Source organism: Fringilla coelebs (genome assembly GCF_963513975.1).
Source record: "Fringilla coelebs genome assembly, chromosome: 4".
NCBI classification, from domain to species: Eukaryota; Metazoa; Chordata; class Aves; order Passeriformes; family Fringillidae; genus Fringilla; species Fringilla coelebs.
In genome coordinates this window covers 16,895,702-16,909,700 of record NC_140032.1, presented here as the reverse complement: position 1 = coordinate 16,909,700, position 13,999 = coordinate 16,895,702, and the positions used below count along the sequence as shown (strand labels likewise).

The window sequence follows — 13,999 nt, the reverse complement described above, 5'->3', positions numbered from 1 at the left end:
ATTTTAAAAATGTAATTTACCATCCAAAGATTATCACTGGCTTTTGGGAAATGTTTCATTATGATCTGAAAATGCAAAAATATATGGAATGAAAACCAAATTGAATCGTGATGGACAAAACAGAACAAAATGACCAATTGCAACATGCTGTGCTGAGACCAAATCCTTCCCTGCAACAATCCACTTGCCATTAGTCATGGACAGAAAAGGGAGCCATGAACAGAGATTTGGGAAATACAGAACTGGCTGAAGCTGCTGCACTCAGCACTTCCTTTTAGCAGATCTGCAACTGCCACAACATCCCATATCTTATCTGATGCAAACATTGATCAAAAGGGAGCTTGTAAGAAAGGTGGAAGGAAACTTTTCACCAAGGCCTGTAGAGACAGGACAAGATGTAATGGCTTCACATGGAAAAAGGGTAGATTTAGACTGATATAAGGAAGAAATTTGTTTTCAATGAGGGCTGTGAGACAGTGCAACAAGTTGGCCAAAGTTATGCACCAGTGCATATGCACTCCACCCTACAGGTGTTCAAGGCCAGGGTGGATGGGGCTTTAAGCAACTTGATCTAGTGGAAAGTGTCCTTGTCCATGGCAGGGGCACTGGAACTAGATGATCTTAAGTGGTCCCTTTGAGCCCAAACCAAATTCTATGATTCTACAGCGCTACAGAGCACATGATCCTTGAAGAAACAATAACTGATGGGAACCAAAACTGCCAAAGCATCCATAAGTTCAAGTTCAAATTTAAAAAGCATTATCTTAAACTAAATCTAGCTTCATTTTAAAATAAGATTGGAGTGTTCTTGATGGCTAAAATCTGAATTTTCATAGCATACCACTGATGCACTTCAAAGTTTTGATGAGATGATCAATCCTTTCTTTATAGCCACAGTAATAACAACATTGTGGAAGTAATGCTACTCCTAAATTTAGGAAATATAAAAATATTGTCTCTCAACCCACAATTTATCTTTTTTTCTACCATTGATTTTCCCTCACCTCCCTTTCCATGTTTGTGAGAGAGTAACACTACCTAACTCCTCAAGCTTCTTTCTTTCATTTCAAAATTATGTCCAGGGTATAGCACTACCCTGCAAATAAAGTGTAGCAAAGGACATTCATGCAGTTGACTTAATATTCCTTGCATAAACATTACATGCAGATGTCTCTTCCTCCTTTCTTTTTCCTCAAGAGAAAGGTTTGTGTTTCAGACTACCAAAATATCTTCTCAACAATGTTTATTTACATATCCCTAACTTTTCAATAAAGATGTGATCCTATACAAATTCTTCATAGCTCGTTTACTGGAAGCAGACCAAGGTCTTCCTTTTCTTGTGTGATTTCGTAGTAGACTGCCTTTTCCATGGACACTTGGGGGGATGAGAAAGCTATTTCCTCACTGTGTTGGGCAAGTGAAGCCTACAACCCATCCTGCAGAGTGCCAAGGAAAGCCTTTTCCTGCACTGACTTGGAGCTCACATAGCCAGGAAACACAAAGTGCCCATGACATACCAGGAATCCTTTGAGTGTTAACTGTGCAGTGCAGCAGCATTCACAAACAGCATTCAGCTTTTTTCACCCAACATCATCCAAAACCACGAGTGCTGAGGTTTAACCCCAGCTGCAAAGTGAGCACCACAGAGCAGCTCCTTCACCCCCTCAGCCCTCCCTCATGGGGAGAACTGGAAAGGAAAACCCAGGGGTCGAGGCAAGAACAGCTTAATAACAAAGTCAATGATACTAACAACAACAACAGCAACATTAGTAAAGGTAATGCAAAGTGGACAGGAGGAGGAATAAAACTGAAGCAAAATAACTGCTGCACACTACAGCTGCTCTCCACCCACGGACTGATGGCCAGCCTGACCCCGAGCAGCGACTGGCTCCCTTCCTGGTAACTGCCCCAGTTTTTATTCTGGCCATGACATTCTATGGAATATGCCTTTGGTTAGTTATGGAGGCTGAGAAGCTTCACATCATAGCCTTGGCAACAAAAAAGCAAAAGAATCAGGTCAGTAAAACAACACAGTTTAACCTAATTTTTAAAGCAGCCTGCACATTTTGTATGACTGAACAAGTTCCTTCACAATACATCACTGTTTTCCACCATAAACCAGCCATTTTTGTAGGGCTTTCCTTGCCACCTAGAAAGAAACACGCTTTTAAATTCATTTATTTAATATTTAATAACTCACAACAGCTTTCCAAATAACTCTGATAAGAATACTTGCATGTTGTATAACAAAGGTATAGAAACTAAAAAAAGGCCCAATGGAAAACAGGTGGCCCCAATTTTACTCATCACTCTGGGACAAAACTAAAACTCAAGAGAAAAACAGAACAAAATGAAGAAAAACAGATACAGATTCTTCCAAATTTGATTTCTTTGCTAGTGTAAAATCTAAAGCAATGATGATGAATATATGACCCAAATTCTTTTCCCATTTTTTTCTGTACAGAATGGTAGAATAAATATTCCTTCTATTTTTTAAACCTACAGAGTATGCTATACATTATGCAAGTGTTTTACATTATAAAAAAATTACCACACATATTGGATTCTGTTTTATAGCCTTGTCCTTGTTTAGTCTGTACAGCTAATAGTTCTCTAATATTTCTCTCTCACTTAATAAAACAACTCAATCCCAAAGATTTCCTTTTATTTTTAAGCAGGACATTTCAAAATTGTATATGACACCTGAGCAAGAGCTATGTACAAAGTTTCACTTCACATTTTACGGTTCATAATAACCATTTTTCTAGTTGTTTTACATTCATATGCATTTAAACACATTTTTCCCAACAAATATGCTGTACTTGCAATACTCTCCATCAGAAAGCTTCCTCACTGTACCAAATTTTATAATAAAACCAGAAGTATGACATTAAAAAATTCAAACAGGCTCCAGCTAATGGAGGCCAAATCCAAGAGCAAAATCTGTGGCTTGGTTTTTATTCACTGCTATTTGGAATCTATATTAATGCAGATTTTTTTCCTCCTTACATCTTTTGATTACTGAGAATTTTGCTTCCCACTGTTTCAGACAATGGAGGCTTAGAGAGCAGAAGCAGTTTAAAGGGGTGGTGCCCATTTAACTACCACTTTTCAGCCCTAAAAGCCCACACTGGCTTTTCTCTTCCTTTGGACAAAAAGACAAGGAGGCTAATTGAAAACTCTTATCTCAGCCTGTTTCTACTGCTTTATCTCATTTAAGTACAAAATACAGTTTAATGCAGGAATCACTTCATAAAATTCTAGTCTCTGAATACAGTTATACTTAATGACAATTCTTTGATCTGCCTTTCGACATCTCTTACTCCAGTTAAAAACCTTTTAATTTGGTACACAATGAATCTTTAACTGCAGTTGTATTTTTAAAACAGAGCACTAATGGAACTTCATTCCTAGCTATGCAGTTATTACTGCCTTCCTAAAACTCCTATTCTCCTATAACAGTTAGGAATCTATAAGCTTTTGGGTGGAGAATGACTCATTTTTCTTTCATTTTTAATGAGTAGTCTATGATTTACAAGATATTATTTCTGCAATGAAATCCATACTTTTACCTTTTTTTTTGTGATAGTTTGATACTTTCATATGTCATTTTTCTCCCATAGTGTTCCTACTAATCTCATTCTATCCTGCAAGGATGTGAGATGAATCTGTTTAGTATTCAAACCAGTAGTGTAAGTCAAGTCCACGAATAAATTCAATAGCAAGGAACAGAAGAGGTAAATTCTCCTTCCCTTGACAACATCGAGTATTTTCAAGGATATGTATGTATGGGAAGGAAGAAAAATGAAATAACTTCAAAACCCTATTTTCAGTGAATAAAATATTGTAGGTTTTCCTTTCCAATGGGCAAAGAAATTAACTAGGTTTTTTTTTAGTAAATGGAAGTGAAATCACTTAATAATAAATTACTCATTTGCAAAAGTATCTTGAATTTGTTTTGAGCGGATTTTCTTTGCTACGTAAGAAAATCACTAAATTTTTTATTCACAGTATTGCTGTACTTATTCTTGACCAATTTTACTTTGTTGTTACTCTATAGAATATTTTGTCACGCTTAGGTAACTCTGTTGGAATAAATGGAATAAGACCTTGTGAGACATCAGTGCACAACGATATTTACTAAAATCTTAGGCTGCTACTGACCCTTTTGCTTGTTCCAATCCTTTCTGAAGTTCAGGACTTAAACCTTCTTGTCTCTACTTGGATTTCTCCAAACTAAGATCATGACATGCACACTCCTCCTGGACTCTGAGCTTGTCTGTGGATGCCATGAAGCTCATACCACATGAGAATTCCCCAAGTGTTAATAAAGTGCCACTGAAGCCTCCATGCAAGTTGTTAAGACTTTCCTTGATAGATGATAGGAAACAAAGCTGGCTTGTATAAATATATACAGTATTACTCAGAGGTTGTACTTGACAATAAAAGCAAATTCATCTAGGGACTATATGTCATTTAAGACCTAATGCCAGAGAGCTAAAGAACCTTTATGACAGGAAATTCTTAAGGAAACTCAGGAACACACATATATATAATCATGTAATATACTGCACATTACCATGAGAATTCTAGGAGTTTTTCAAATAAAAGAGGTGTATGAGATCATAGCTGAAAACAATCACCAAATGCCAAGATATTTTTAGGTTAATGACTAAGTTGTGACTGAAAAAAGAGCACCTTAAAATACTGTTTTATCCTGCAAACAGGACTTGATTGCCATAAATACACCTGATATGTCACAAATCAAGGCAAACAGATTTTTCTGCATATTTAGAGTGCGCTGCTTTCATTCTCATGTGTTTACATGCATACACACAAAGTAATGATGAGAAATAATGTTCAGTGTTCAAAGTGAGAGTCTGGGCACTCAAAACTACAGTTTCCTTTTGAGAAATCACAGTAAGTGACACAACTCCCAACACAAAATGGTACTTCCCCCAGCAGTCATGAGGTTTGCTACATTACCTCCTTTTTCTAATCCTTAGTTCATTAATATCCTATTTTCCATACTGTCATTCTTTGTGAATGACAGTATGTCATTCTCATACTCTCCAACTCTTCCATTGTATATATACGTGCCCTCATCATCTCTCCTCCTATACCATTCCTATCAGGTCTACCTTATTCTCAGTGCACCATCTCATCCCTCTTGCAGATGCACAAGGAATGTTCTCCTCTTCTCACCAGGGGCATCAATAGATTCTGAGCTGAAATCCTCAATACAGAATCTCTTATTCTGAGCTACTTATACTATCAAGTTCTCCCAGACATTCTTTTAGTAATTAAAAAGAATAAAGATGGACCCTGATAATTAGTTCAAGAATGGCAAAATAAGCAATTGTTCAGACTGATTAAAGATCTTGGGATCTTCTCTCCCCCCCTTGAATTCTTGCTCACTCAAGAGCAAATTTTTCTAAGCAAAAATACTTCATGTATATGTAGTATATAATACTTTCAGTGACTCTGGAGGAGAGATATGCCATTTTGATCTGGAATATCACTTTAGCTGGGTTTATACAAAATTCCAAATACAAAGAGTTTCCTGTAGTGTACTCACTCTGAAAGTAAGGTGGTTTTGTGAAGAATCAGGCTTATAGCGCAACTCTCCTCACAAACTACTTTTTGGGAAAAAAAAAAATTCTCAACAAAGTCTAAGAAAAGCTAAAAAGAAAAACATTAAAAAAGAAAAAAGTTAAAGAAAAATTTAAATTGTATTCTTACACTGAGCTTCCCAAAGACTAACACAAAATTGTATTAAGACAACAAATGTTTGAAAAAAAAAAAAAAACACCAAAAAACTAATGCTGTTTATCAAAAGAATAATCTCTATCTCCTTTAGAATTTAATGCTGGAGATGTTTGCTATTTCAGATTTTCCAGAAATATTTCTAAACTCCCTCAAATCTAAAAGCATATTTAACTATGCTTTGAGATCAATAATTATTCAACAGTTTCCTTGTTGAATCACATAATCCTCAATTATCATAATTATCATTTATCAGCTATCCATAATCATCAATTATCCATAATCATCGATTATTTTTCCTTTCTTAGTTTCAGCTCTTTTGTGTAGTTTTTACATTAGAGCATTATCTCTCTCGACTAGGGTGAACAGTACACTGCTTCTTGACTATCTTTTAAAATTTCTTTCCCATTCTCCACTAAATTTTCTATTTACAAGGCCCAGCCTCTGTACTTCTGTTGAGCACCTAACCCTGTTGAACTGATAGGATTATATTACAGTCTTTTTACTATACTACAGTCACTGCAGTTCTTCCCTGCACAGCCTCCAAAGCAGCCACAGAAGCAGTAAATGGAGCTTCCATGTGGTGCCTGTAGCTCTGCTTCCCATTCCCAATAAGTCCTGCCAGGTCTGCATTTCATGTGTAGATGTCTTCTTTCCCCTCAAGAGTAAATCCCTAATTCCCAGTATGGAGTGGATTTCTGCCCATTTAGCTCAGCTCCATGATGGTTCAAGGGCTATAACTACTGTTGAGTATTTTCTGTATTAGACTGCATTTAGCACCTGTGGGTTCTTGCAGCAGTAGTGATAAAATCTTTCCAACATTGCTAAAACTGAAACTGTGTTTCCCAACACTGAAACTTTTGTCCAACTGAAGCAGGAAAAAATATTAAGTTAATTTAGGTACAGAAGTAAATATGTCTACATCTCATAAATATACAGAAAAAGCAGAGAGAAAATTGTAATCATTTAAGAATCTGACACCACTCCGGAGCAGAGAGGTTCCAAATTTTAAAATGTTACTCCTTACAGTTGAGCACAACCTGCTACACTGCCAGCCTCCTATACTCTACTGATTAAGCTATCAGTTTTGCAGTCCCTGAAAGACCAGTTAAAAGACTTGTGTAAAGACTTTGTAAGTGTGGTTCTACCTATAGGAAAACAAAATACTATGCTGCCACTACAGTTATAGACTGACAACAATAAAATCTACACTCAAAGTCAGCAGAATTACAGTAGGGAAAAAAAATATCCCAAAATGCCAAAGAATGGCATTTTATCCATACACATTTACAGAAATTGCTGGTTATTCCAGCAACCTGGAGCTATGCTCTGGGCAATATCCCGGGCACTAGACAACAAAATCACTTTGGGATTCCTACTGACACAAAAGATGTTCTCATAAGACAGACTTTTGATTTGAGAACTTAGCAGTATTTGGTACAACAGCCATGGATCTCATTCTGTAGCAAGACTGAATCTGCTCTGCTTAGGGACCCCCACATGTATTATTGAATTGCATCAAGGAGGAATTGTCAGACAGTTGCCATAATGCTGACAGAGGGACAGTTAGCTGTGCTGTATCCTTTTTTTAAATGAGTCTAACATTTTTAAATGCTTTTATTTCTATTATACATTTATTGGCCTAAATATGATTAGACTTTCCATGTGACTATGTAAACTTGGGAGTTAACAACCTGAACACAAAACCCTTATTCTACCAAGTAAGATGGAAAGAAACAAGCACATCCTAAATCTAGTTATCTCTTTCATTTTACACAACGCTTATAACCAGACTAGGAGGTCTCAGAGCCCCTCTGCTCTCCTTCATATCCTAGAGAACTCTTATTATTTCAGTCCAACTTGCTATCTTAAGTTTACAACTGGCCTAAAAGCTTTTGGGAAAAGACACAATTGCTTTGGTTTTGTGAACTAATTAAAAAATTTGGGTGCAGATGAAAAGAGGCAGTACATGTAATTTATCCTTTTGTGCCAATCCTTCAAGTATTATTCATTCAGTTTTTTATAACTTCAGAACTCAATGAGCAGTATCATGCAGTGTTCATAAAAGTATAAGAGATGTATAAAAATCAGCATTTTTCAGTTATATCAGTAAAAGTTTAGCACTAAGAGGAGAAGGCTGGGTGTCAAGAAAAAGAGAAAGGCACAGGGCAAATATATTCCAAGGAAACCCAAATATCTTGAGGTCTGTGCCAGCATGACATTACTCATAAAATCTCATGGAGCCAAGTCAGCAGAGACATCCCAATACACAGGGCAATGTACAATGTAATACTTAAATTATTATCTCAAAGTAAGGGCAGAGAGAAAATTGAAAACTATCAGAATAGAAAGCAGATTAAATTATCATGTAGCAAACTTTTTTTTCTCCCCACAGATTTTTAGCTCATGCTACTTGGAGAACAGCGATGGCAATATTCAATTCCCCAACAAGAAAATACAATATCAGCCAATGTTTCACATAATATTACAGCAGACTGTTTGTATTATTTTTATTAGGGAAATATCTACAACCAAGAAGGCATCAATCTCAGCACTTCTCATATACATAAATAACATGGTTTATAAACATGGTTTATAAGACTTAACATACTAGCTGCTCAAAAGAGTAATTGGGTTAACGTAACAAAGAAGCAAGAGTGTTTAGGTCACTGTTTTTGGACCAAACTAAATGATATAAATAAGCATGGAATTTGATTTATCCTGTTCACCAGCTTGCTCAAGCTAATAGTGACTGATTCACTCTGAAATGCTTATCAGATAGAATTGATTTCTGCAATGTGAGCAAAGGAAACGGCACGATAAAAGGAAATGCGTGCTAGGGAAATCCTAGGCATATTGAGCCCTAGGTTTGTTTAGAATTGATCACATGGCCTGCGAAACCAGCACAGCATAATTTAAAGGTACTGTGTTTCTCAATGGTTTAACCTAAAGCAGAACCTAACAACTAGTTAGGCCTTTTCCTTAGCCCAGGATTTTTTGAGTCACCAGGTAGCTGCTTTTGTGGATGACATTACCTCTTGGCTAGTGCAGTGTTTGTTTTTTAGCCAGATAGTCGTGCATGCTACAGTGCTGCATTTAAGAGGTCATTGGTTTAACATCTAAAAGGTCATAAAAAGCAACCACATTGACTGTGATCCTCCTCTGAATCCCTAAGCACTCAACTGGTATGACTTGGGAGGCAAAAGAAAATGATTGGAAGGTTTTACTCAGTAGAGGGTTTCCAAGCAACCTTGCACAGTTGAGCAACCTCAAGCAATGGGAACAATGGCTATCTTTGGCAAGGATCCATTAAAGGGAAGCCTGCAGCAACACCATTGTATTCCCACCACCAGCAGCTATAAATACAGGCTACATTAAATAGGATAAGAAATAAAATAAAAACAAACCTGGAAATGGGGTGAGCAGAGGGCTGGGCAGAGTGACTAATTTTTGCATCGCTTTAACTCCAATTTTTGCAGAATATAATAAAAGGATTAAAAACCTTGGCTTAAAGCACTAAACTTCGTACTGTGGTATTTCTAATACATTTGTTGTTCTGGTCTAGGCACAGTCCTGACATACAGCAAAGATAACAAGGTGCTGGGAGATTGCTAGTCACACACAACTCGTAACCAGTTCAACCCCTTGAAGCTATAATTTAGATCCTTTCTGGGATAGTTTAAGGTAGGTCAAGCTTGGTCTTTTTCACATTCTTATCTCATGCTTACAGAGGATTTTCTCAAAATCTAAGAATTCCAACCCACACATCTGAGTGACTTGGTGGTGGTTCTGAAGAGACACAACCTGGATGCTAGACAGCTACTCGGTGGTTTTAGACTTCAAATTGCAAGATAGGTAGAAAAAATAAGAATATGGTGATATATTTTTTGTTTCTTCTTACAGCCATGTTTTTAATGAAACTGCTAAAAAAGCGTTTTCTTTTGAACACTGCATCCAAATGATTCATGTTATGTAGAAATGAAATTGTACGATTTTCTGCCATTAGCATTTATGATCCATTTGCATACGCCTTAAAGCTTGTCTCTTTCTTTTCAAAAAGAAGCTTGATGTTTTAATTAAAGTGTTTGTAAAAGAAAATTCAGTATGTACAGAAATAATTTAGTAGATTTCATTAAATAAATTAATCTGACTGGACTTCCTTTGAACTCTCACAGCTTCTTTGCAACTGATTTTCTTTTCAGCAAATAAGAAACCATAATTAAGGTTTTTTTGAGCTTTGCAGAAACACACAACCTTGTGATACCAAACAAATAACTGAAAATTCACAGTATGTTTGGTACTGCCAGGAGTTACATATTTAGCACTAAACACCCTAGTTTATTTCCTAGAATATCAATAGAATTACATTTCCAAGAATAAATCATCAAGTACATGTCCTATTTTCAGCAGATATTTTTGTGATACCTCTAACTACAGCAGTAAAATACCTCGGGGGGGAAAAAAAACATTGTGAGGGTGGAGATCATAGAACTAAAGATATAACAGATTCGCCTTTGAAAATAAAATACTGGACTGATAGACTTGGAAACGGAACAAATTACTCAACTGCTGTGCAGTAAAAATAATCTATAGATAAGTAGGCAAATATACAAGCCAGGCTCAAACATTGTTCTTGTACCAGGAGGCGTTGAGCAGTATAATTTAACATTCATTCAGCCAAAACAAATAAATTAAGACGTACAATGCTGAATACTTACACCTGTTGTCATACTATTTTTTGAAAGTTAAGTATTCTGCTTTTAAAAATTCAGAATATGAAAAAAAAAAATCTAATCATTTTTGGAACTGTTTCCTTATTTTAATAAAAAGCAAAATAATAATAAATTGAATATATCATAGATTTTAGAATTATAATAATAAAGAGCATAATTTCTGATTAAGTTTCCCATTCTGCAAACAAGTTCTTCTTATATGTATTTACATTAAAAATACAGTGAAGTTTTTCCATTTTTCCAAATAAAGGTAGAATAGATCTTTGTCTACCTTTCTATTATCCTGCTACAGCAGATGGTGATGATGCATAATCAGATTTCAGAGTCTCATTCAGATCAATTTCTGTATTTTCTACCATCGTTTAACCACTTGGATTGTTTGCGAACTCTTCAATATACAGAAAAAAAACTTTTGCATCAAGCTGTGCTCATTCAGTGACACACAGAAAAGCTTTATACCAACTGAAGTTATTGTATAGACAGCCAGTAAGTTATACTTGAAAATTTAACTTGCTGAAGTTTTTACATGCACAGAATCTTCAGTCTAAACTTAGGACACGGGGCTTTTCCCAGTGTCTTTCATCAGTGTAAATGGTTATTTTGCACTTGGGTTTCCCCCCCACTTTGTGCTCTTACCATCTAATCAGCCCAGGACCCAGATTAGGACTGTCAGGTTGCATCAGGAGTTTACAGTGAGTGCTCACTAGACTGCCTTTAATCCTCCAAGGTTTACTCAAATGTCACAACCATCTGGAGGAAAAGGGGACTCCTTGCTGCGTCCTGCTGACCACAAATTATTGGTAAGGAGAGGAAAAAAAAAAAAAAGACAACAGAAAGCAAAATGCTAAGTATTTTCTCCCTTTCCTGTCAAACACACCTACAGAAGTACTTCTGATATCATGAGCAAAATCAGGAATAACTTCACAACTTCACTTTAACTTCTAAAACTTATTAGATGCCTAAGGCAATTTTGTTATCACAGGTCCAGAAGAGCAAATAACACAATATAATGAAAATATCCCAATGAGAAAATATCCCATGAGTTTGTAATCAATTTTACAACAAATGACATCTTGTTTGGACTAGAATTCCAGTATATCACATTCTTTGTCAAACACACTAGTTGCATTCCATATTTGGAAAAATTTATAGATTCTTTACTCCATATTTTTTTATTCCTTTGTAACTCAGAGATACTCATAAAATCCCTGTGAGAAATTTAGAATTAATATATGTTAAGTAGTAAGAAAATCATATTGCCTTTATCAAATTACAGTAATATAATTGCAGCTTTGCCACAGTTTTTACTGGAATTCTGGCATAGAGTAAAAAATACGTGGCATTATAGCTTTGCTCAAAGCTTTTACTTCAGAGCAATGAGGAGGAGGTTGTGCACCCAATGCAAGCTTTTGCTTCTTGTAAGAAAGATGTCTGTGTCTAGTTTTAATTTTGAGAAGATGCATTCTTAATCTTCTCCTCCAAGGAAAGCCACTTCCTAATAGCATGGACAAGACTAGGAAAGCAGCTGCATGCCCATCTTTAAATAGCTGCATTTGCCACTGTATTTACTTCCCATTCACCAGCTAGAAGAGTTTACCTGTGTTTACTGTTAGTCATCCATTTCAAAATTAAGAAAACCAGGAAAGAAACAGGTATTGCAGGTACTTTATCTCCACATCTTCTTTACTTGTCAAAATAGCATTCCTGTCCTTTCTTACTCTTCTCTGAATAGTATTTCAGCTAAAAAGTTAAGGGGGTGTGAAAACACTGAAGTGTGGAGCTTCCCCTAGCCATTATCTAAACAGAAAGAGCTTTTTGCAGTTAACATGGCACAGTCCAGATTTAGCCTGATCAGCCCAATTAGTTCCTTTAAAAAATTCAGAAGTAAAACCTTTATTGCTTGCATAGGGTACATCAACAGCATCTCTGGCCATTGATTTTCTGTAAGCTCACTTTCATGTTTGCTCATTTAGATGCCAGGGTATTGTTTTATATCCAGAACTGACTAGCTAAATATTAGAGTTGATTACTCAAAGTGTCACTGGATGACTTGTAACTGCAATGAAGTGCCTTTGTTTCCTATTAATGTATCTATTTGGCAAGATTTCTGCCAAATTTTATACCTACTTCCAATACATTAATCTACAATTTTACACTCTTCAGTGAACCCTTGATGTCCAGTATTTGCATTCATAAGCTTGTAAATACCTCAGTAAAAGCTGGAGGAAAAATCACTCTTATTTCACAAATATTGCCCACTAAGTCTTATCACTTCTAAGTTTGGTTTTGCTTTGCAAGCTGTAGGCTCTACTTGAAATTAGTTTCTGATACTTCATGATGAACAGTCCTTATGTGCTGTGTAGGGCAGAAAGCTCTATTCCTTTTCTTGCAGATACATGACATGTTCAGCTCTTATTATAAAAGAAAACATGACATTTTAGTTTTTGTCCAGAGTCGATTTCTTTATTTACTCATAAGGAAGTACTACCTTCAGCACCGAATTAGAATTAGTCATCAGAGCCAAAAAATGTTTTCTTGTATGAAACATAAAAATGTCAACTGAATTCAAAACACAAGAAAAACAAATCTAATGTCTTCAGTGCTTTGCTTTCCACTGAATATGGCAAGACAACAATTCCACCCTTAGATCCTTCAAAATAAACAGAGCAGAGGTTTACTTTGAGTTTTAAATCCTATTTTGCAAAAATCAGTTTTATTTATAGTCCTTATTCTTTTCCCAGAAGAGAATTGCAGTCTTCACTCCCTTGCCTTGTATCCTCCTACCAAACATCAGGCAGTCAACTCAACTTAATGAGTAAGACGTGCTAGGTCATCAAAATAATCCTGAAATCTAAAGCTCTACAAATGCATAAAATAATATTTTCTCTGAACTGTTTATAAAAGAGAAAACAGTTTTTCTTGTGAAAAACTTTTTTTGTGCTACTGTGCTTCTTGTACCTGACACACTGTGTCATTGGCTTACAGAAGGTACTCAAGGCCAGGCAAAACTCTGAGTCAAGTGATGAGAACTAACTGAGACTTACCCCTCAAAGTTACTTTCTAATATTGAGTATTTTGAGAAGATAACACAGCTCTCAGGATGCAATAAAGATATCAGATGCTATCAGCAAGCTTCTAAATAACATTAAAACACAGTAATGATTTAAGCTCATAATTTGGGGGAACCATTTATTTAAAGAGCAGCAAATTTTCTTTTTCTAATTTGTCGTATTTATATAGCACAAAATCTTTAGGCACAATAGCTACAACTCATTTTACATACTAACAAAATCCCATGCCTCTTTTAAACTTTTACCTAATAGAGTCGTTGCTATCTCTATGAATGGTAAAAAATATCATCAGAAAAGAAATATGTGAACATGTAAATGCAATGTGGAGAAAAAAAAAACAAAACCAACAACTTTCTCCTGCATTCTGAGCAGGAACCAGACAGATTCAGCAGAGAAAGAACAAAACAAGCAACAGTAATATAGTTTTCA

The 13,999-nt window shown here is 35.8% G+C and overlaps 1 protein-coding gene across 2 annotated transcripts in view; it reads right to left on the bottom strand.

Moving 5' to 3' along the window:
* Nucleotides 1–13,999, bottom strand: part of SLIT2 (slit guidance ligand 2) — a gene marked incomplete at its 5' end in the record, with an annotated part of 255,849 nt that overhangs the window by 168,778 nt on the left and 73,072 nt on the right. The gene's annotated exons all lie outside the window — the stretch shown is intronic.